Below are 7,142 nucleotides of genomic sequence, written 5' to 3'. Positions count from 1 at the left end.
TTCATAGAGTTTATAGTTTTTTTGTTTCATATTAACTGAGAAAAAACATAGATCCTTTAGATTGCATGTATCCTTAAGAGTTAAGTGAAATTCCGCATGTACAATGTAATTGTAACCTAAAAACCCCAATAAGATGGACCTCTCATGCTTACATACTCTATTTAGATATTTAGGGTCTATGAAACCCTCAAGTTGTGCCATATAAACATCCTATATGAGTTTTTTTTTTTTGTTAAGGAAAGCGGTTTTCACATCCATTTTCCATACTTCATAATAATAGAAAGAAACTATGCAAAGTAATATCCTAATACACCTGATCTTGGATACTTGTAAGAAGGTTTCCTCATAATTGATCCCTTGAGTTTGAGTATAACACTTTGCAACCAATCTAGCGTTGAATGTGTGTACATTTCTATCCATGTCGATCTTCATCTTAAAGATCCACTTACATCCAATGGTTTTAAAGCCATGTGTAGGATCAACCAAATTACAAATTAAATCCACTTACATCCAATGGTTTTAAAGCCATGTGTAGGATCAACTAAATTCCAAACTTGGTTATCGTACATGGACTAAATCTTGCTCTCCATGATCTTCTTCCATCTGTGCCTCATGGCTTTCCATTGCATACTTATAAATGGATAATACCATAAAAGCTCTTAAGTTTTCACGAAAAAATCGGCTTCATTTTAGGTTCAATAAAACTGCAAGTTCGCATTTTTTTCTTTTCATTTTTACCCTTTTATCAGGTTGCTAGGTTACCTCTAGGTGTGAAAAATTCGGCTTCATTTTAGGTTCAATAAAACTGCAAGTTCGCATATATATATATATATATATATATATATATATATATATATATATATATATATATTACACGACCCATGACCTAGAACTGGGAGCCGTGGTCTTCGCTCTGAAAATTTGGAGGCACTACCTGTACGGCACAAAGTGCACCATCTTCACAGACCACAAGAGCCTCCAGCACATCTTGAATCAAAAGGAGCTGAACATGAGACAGCGACGATGGGTGGAATTACTAAATGACTATGAATGCGAGATCAAGTACCATCCAGGCAAGGCCAACGTGGTAGCTGACGCATTAAGTCGGAAGGAGTACACAAATCGCCGTACGAAAACGCACTCGATAACCATTCAGTCTCATCTGGCCACTCAAATTGCATCAGTCCAGGCAGAGGCTATGGAAGCGGAAAATAGAACTAGCGAGGCATTACGCGGAATGGAGAAGAACCTAGAAGTCAAGGAGAATGGGGTATACTACTTCATGAACCGTATTTGGGTCCCAAAAATCGGAGGATTTAGGGAGACCGTCATGAAGGAAGCCCACAAGACACGATACTCCATTCATCCCGGTTCGGACAAGATGTATTTGGACATCAAGCAACACTATTGGTGGCCTAATATGAAGGCGGAAATCGCGACTTACGTCGGTAAGTGCCTTACGTGCGCCAAAGTAAAAGTGGAATGCCAGAAACCTTCCGGATTGTTACAACAACCGGCAATCCCTGAGTGGAAATGGGAGGGGATATCTATGGACTTCGTGACCAAGCTGCCCAAGACGTCGGACGGACTGGACACCATATGGGTAATAATCGACCGACTGACGAAATCTGCCCATTTCCTACCAATCAAAGAGTCCTACAAGATGGAGAGACTGACGCGTTTGTACCTACGAGAGATTGTAAGACTTCATGGAGTGCCAAAATCTATCATCTCGGATAGGGATAGTAGGTTCACGTCACGCTTTTGGCAGTCGCTCCACAAGGCCATGGGAACTCATCTTGATATGAGCACTGCGTATCACCCACAAACGGACGGTCAAAGCGAACGAACCATTCAGACACTTGAAGACATGCTTCGTGCATGTGTGATAGACTTCAGAAAGTCTTGGGATACCCACCTACCGTTGATCGAGTTTTCATATAACAATAGTTATCATTCGAGCATTAAGGTGGCCCCTTTCGAAGCACTGTACGGGCGTAAATGTAGATCACCGTTATGTTGGGCTGAAGTAGGTGACACCCAGCTAGCAAGAACACATACGTCGGATAGGGCAATAACAGGACCGAAAATCATTCGCGAGACCACAGAAAAGATTGTCCAGATCAAAGCTCGATTACAGGCATCGCGTGACCGGCAAAAGAGCTACGCTGATAAACGGCGAAAGCCCTTAGAATTCCAGGTCGGTGATCGAGTATTGTTGAAGGTCTCACCCTGGAAAGGGGTTATACGTTTCGGAAAACGGGGAAAGCTGAACCCGCGATACATTGGACCTTTCGAAATCGTCGCCCGAATAGGTCCAGTAGCATACAGACTACAACTACCCGCGGAGCTAAACGGTGTACACCCCGTGTTTCATGTCTCTAATCTGAAAAAGTGTCTATCAGATGAAACCCTTGTCATTCCTCTTGACGAAATCGAAATCAATGAGAATCTCCTGTTCGTCGAAGAGCCAATCGAAATCATGGACAGGGAGGTGAAGCGTACTAAGCAGAGTCGCATCCCGATCGTGAAGGTACGGTGGAACGCAAAGCGTGGGCCAGAATTCACGTGGGAACGCGAAGATCAAATGAAGCAGAAGTACCCTCACCTATTCTAGCATTCTCAAATCTAGCTTTCAAACAGAATTTCGGGACGAAATTCCCTCTAACGGGGGGATGATGTCACAACTGAAAATTTTGAGCTATGTAATCTATACATTCAAGTTAATGTGAATCAAAAACTTCAATCAAATACATCATACAAGTACTACAAATAGTCGTCAAACAATTGGAAACCCTAAAAGTTCTTGTTTAGGTACACCTTGGACTAGAACTTCATTATTGGATCCAAATGGACCAATAAGCTTCCAATTAGACTATCATGGGCTTAGAACCCTAATTGGGCTCTAATTGGACCCACATTTATTTATTTCAACATTTTGGGTCATATGGGGCCTAGAATGAAATGATTTAAAAGCCTTGGTACATGAATAACCTAAACTAGTCCAATAAAAATATAAAAATTCTACTACATCCTTTTAAGCTTAAAACATACCCGAGGCTAACCCAAATATTGGGCTTAGGAGCAAAAGGCCCAAATTTCCTTTTTTTCCTCCATGTTTTCGGCCCAATACCCAAGCCCAAGAGGAGTGAAGATAGTTGACTTTTAAGTGACACATCATTATTATCCATAGGACATCCATGCAACATCTCATACCTCCATGCAAGCATCACCTCAAATATCACTTCTTCTTCTCTCCACTCTCTCACTCTCGGCCATACACACATACACACCACAAAAATATCTCAAATCCTCTCTAGATCACTCAAGAACAACTCTCCCTCTCCACTCAAAAATCTCGAGTTCTAGGAAGCATTCAAGAGGAAATCTCCACAAAATTCTTCATCTAAGGTAAGATTATGCATAGATCTATGGTTTAAATTCTTTTGTTATCAAAATCCTTTCCTAATCTATGCAAAAATCGTGATCTTGCATCCTAGAACCATCTCAAAACTCGAGATCTTCATCAAAGGGAGCTAAGGCCAAAAACACTTCATTTTCCTTCCATTTTTCCTTGCAAAACCGAATCAACACCCCAAGGTGAGCTTCATACCCACTATTTTCTGTTTTTATGAGTTTTGTGGGGGGGGGGGGGGGGGGAATACAAGTGATAGTGTAGATCTATATGTGTTTGTATGCCTTGTATGATTTCCATGCTTATATGTATGCTTTTATGTGTTTTAATGTTGGATCTAGCCATAAAACCCCTCAAAACCGAGATATATCTTGTGTTAAATGATTTTAGCTTCAAATATATTTCTAAATACAAAGTGTTTCAAGAAAGATAGCTAAATGGTTTAGTAACAATTTTCTTTAAGCTAAAAACACAAATTTTGGGCCAAAAATGTGAAAAATACAAAATTAAGGGCCCAAATTGACATTTCACAGATTCTGATGGATGAAGTGTGCCAAAACAGTTTCCATAAAACTATTTCTGGAATTATACTCAATTAGAGGATTAAAAACATGAATTTCAAGCTTAATGGGCTAAAAATGGAAATTTCGGCCCAATGAGGCCCATTATGCGAATTTTTCTGTTTTGGAGGGCCAAAACTGTGATTTTCTGTAAAACAGTGGACTATAAGTGTTCCAAATCCTTTTCAAAGGTTTAAAATGCTTTTAAATTTAAAAAGGACCAAAGTTGCAAAAATTTTCCAATTTGGGCCAAAATTGCCAAAGTTGCGAAAAAGAAGGGTTAAAACCGAGAAAACTGCATTTTCAGGGACTTAAACTGTTTTCTATGAAAAATATGCTGAAAAATATTAATTTCAATAATTTTTGGTGTTAAAATGTCAAGAAAATTTGTTTAAGGACCAAACCGGGAAGTATTTAATAAAAGGGTTGAAAATGTAAATTTTACAAACAATGAGGGGCTGAAAACAGAAATATTTCAAGGCTAATTCAATATACACAATTTGATCAAATAATGGCACCGCGACTATCGACGAAATACAATACATTACAATACCAAAAGTCGTTGTTAAACGAATTGGCTCGGTCTCGAGCCAATGGAAATCTACAACTACTAACACTACGACACTACGATTCATACAAGTAACGTTTGGTAATACATATACATACGAGTGTGCACAGACGTCTACGCACCATCTTTGGGCCCCACAAGTGTAAAATCTTGTTCGTTGAGCCTAGCTAGCCCAATGACCTGATCTTAAGGCCCGAAGACATTTTTTTTACGGTGTGTTGGGTTTTACCGATCCGACACAACGTAAATAGACTTTCAATGGCTTGTATACCACCGGTCCCCAAGGGTCCTTTGGTATTGCTAGTAAAGTCTACATTTCATGCGAGGCGGGTCGGGGACCCCTCGTACATTTTATCCCCAACCGGCTAATGGAGTTACCGGGGTCTTCGTGACCTCTTTCTCTTCGGATGTGGGACTACACCTAGTCAGGGCGATTGGATAACGCGATTAGTACTGACGACGCCTTCGGAGTCGTTAGTATAACTATAAACTGGACGTTTGTGTAACGCGGGTTTGTAGTAAATAATCCTGCTCGAGAACCTTCCAACGTCGCCTGGGACTGACACTATACGCTATGCAATGGTTTCAATGTAACTTCATGTAATTCAAGGAACTAGGAGAACATCGGGTTTTCCTAGGGTTTTCAATACATACAGATTTGAAATGCATACAACTTCAATGAAATTTTTTTACAAGTATAGAAACAAACAAGCATACCCATGGATCTTCACAAATGTTTTCAAAAGCTTTTCTTTTCAGAAAATATCGGATTTTCTGGTCGTTTTTCAAACAATACAAACATTCGATTTCAAACACTACTTATGAACTCACCAACATTTCATATGTTGACGTTTTTCAAAATACTTGTATTCTCAGGGAACCAGTGAATCAAGGGAAATCATATTCAGTGACGGTTGCAGTTTATTTTTGTATGAATTGAACAAATTAATTTTCGGGAATGTAATGTTTAAACAATGTATGACATGTAAACGCTACTGGTTGTACTGTATTGATGAATGGTAACGAATGTTGTTATGTTTCATATATATTCAATGTTATGGTATACAATTGAGTCACGACAGCCCCCGGACGTTTCCGCCGTCTGGTTCGGGGGTGTGACAGGTTGGTATCAGAGCTTTGTTTATAGTGAACTAGCATGTCGAGCCATACATTGATATGCAACTATAAACCAAAAAGAGGGACTAACATAACTCTGAACAGAACAAGTAAATAAAACACACTTGCTTGCATTAGGAATAAAGATCTAACGCTGAATCAAACACAATAACACTGGTATCTCGGTTAATTCGGGACTGTTCTTAGTGATACCAAGGAGTGAATGTAGCCTGATCAACTACATTCTCTCCAAGGTAAAATTAACACACGTCTTGATGAGATCGGGATAGCCAGGGAACCTAAAACTATACCCTTTATCACCCAAAAAGAGAATGTTTGCTTAGTATGTATAATAGTCATAGTACCCTAGGAATAATGTTAGCATATTCACGTACTCGCGCAGACAGCATGGCTGGTTTTCATCACCCTGGAGACCCCTACTTCCCTAATCAGGGAAACAACGGGTGGCTAGAGGAGGAGGAGGAGCCTGAGGAGGAGCAGCAGGGTATCCAGTTTCATCAGGCCTTAGTAGCTCACGGGATGCTTGTGGATGAGCCAGGAGAGAATCCAGGCGAAGCACACGATGTCGGACCCGACGAATACGTAGACACTGACTACGAGTTTGGAGGAATCGACAGTGACGTCGAGGGAGGTCAGGCTGGGGACCAGGACCCCATCCCGCCATGCGAGGACAAGGCACAACCAGATCACCCTGCTCCACCAGCGAACCCCCCAAGAGAGAACCGTTCCCTCGAAGCTGAGATCGCCGCACTGCGACAACAGCTGTATGCGATGGAGGCTCGGGCAGTGCAAGCAGAGCATGAGAGGGATGAGGTTATAGGAGACATGGCAGAGATGGCACAGCTACTGGCACAACATTTCGGCATATGACTTCGGCACCACCTCCTGACGCAGCTCATTGCGGTTAGGGATAGACTTATCATAGTAGGTTATTAGGAACTATGCTATGTACTCCGGCTCTATGTTTAAGTGACTACACTACTCATGGAGCCGTTATGCTGTCTGATTAGTATCACATATGCATGCTCCTACGAGCAAATTTTCTTGTATTAAATGCGGATAATAATATTAATAGACTTTTGTGTGTTTTGTTATGATATTACCAGTTGTTATGTGTTGAGACATTATGATTGTATGCCCGATGGTAGTAATGTTTAGGTTCGCATCATACACCTAGTTAGTAGGATCACAACCTCACAGAAACCACGTACACTCAACATCTTTCCGTTTCATGACAGAAAGATGCCTCGCCCAGCTACTCGCGGAAATCCCGAACCAATCCCGCCCGAAGTCGACTCCACTGCTTTCCAGGTAGCCGTGTCCGCTGCAGTCACAGCAGCTATGGCACAACTTCACCGAGGGAACAACGGAGGAGGTAATGGGCAAGGATCCGAAAGTTCGAACAACGGGACGAACCAAGGACCCACTAAAACGTGTAGCTACAAGGACTTTGCAAACGCTA

Source organism: Lactuca sativa, chromosome 8, assembly GCF_002870075.4.
Source record: "Lactuca sativa cultivar Salinas chromosome 8, Lsat_Salinas_v11, whole genome shotgun sequence".
Taxonomy (NCBI): Eukaryota; Viridiplantae; Streptophyta; class Magnoliopsida; order Asterales; family Asteraceae; genus Lactuca; species Lactuca sativa.
This window is presented reverse-complemented; position numbering follows the sequence as displayed.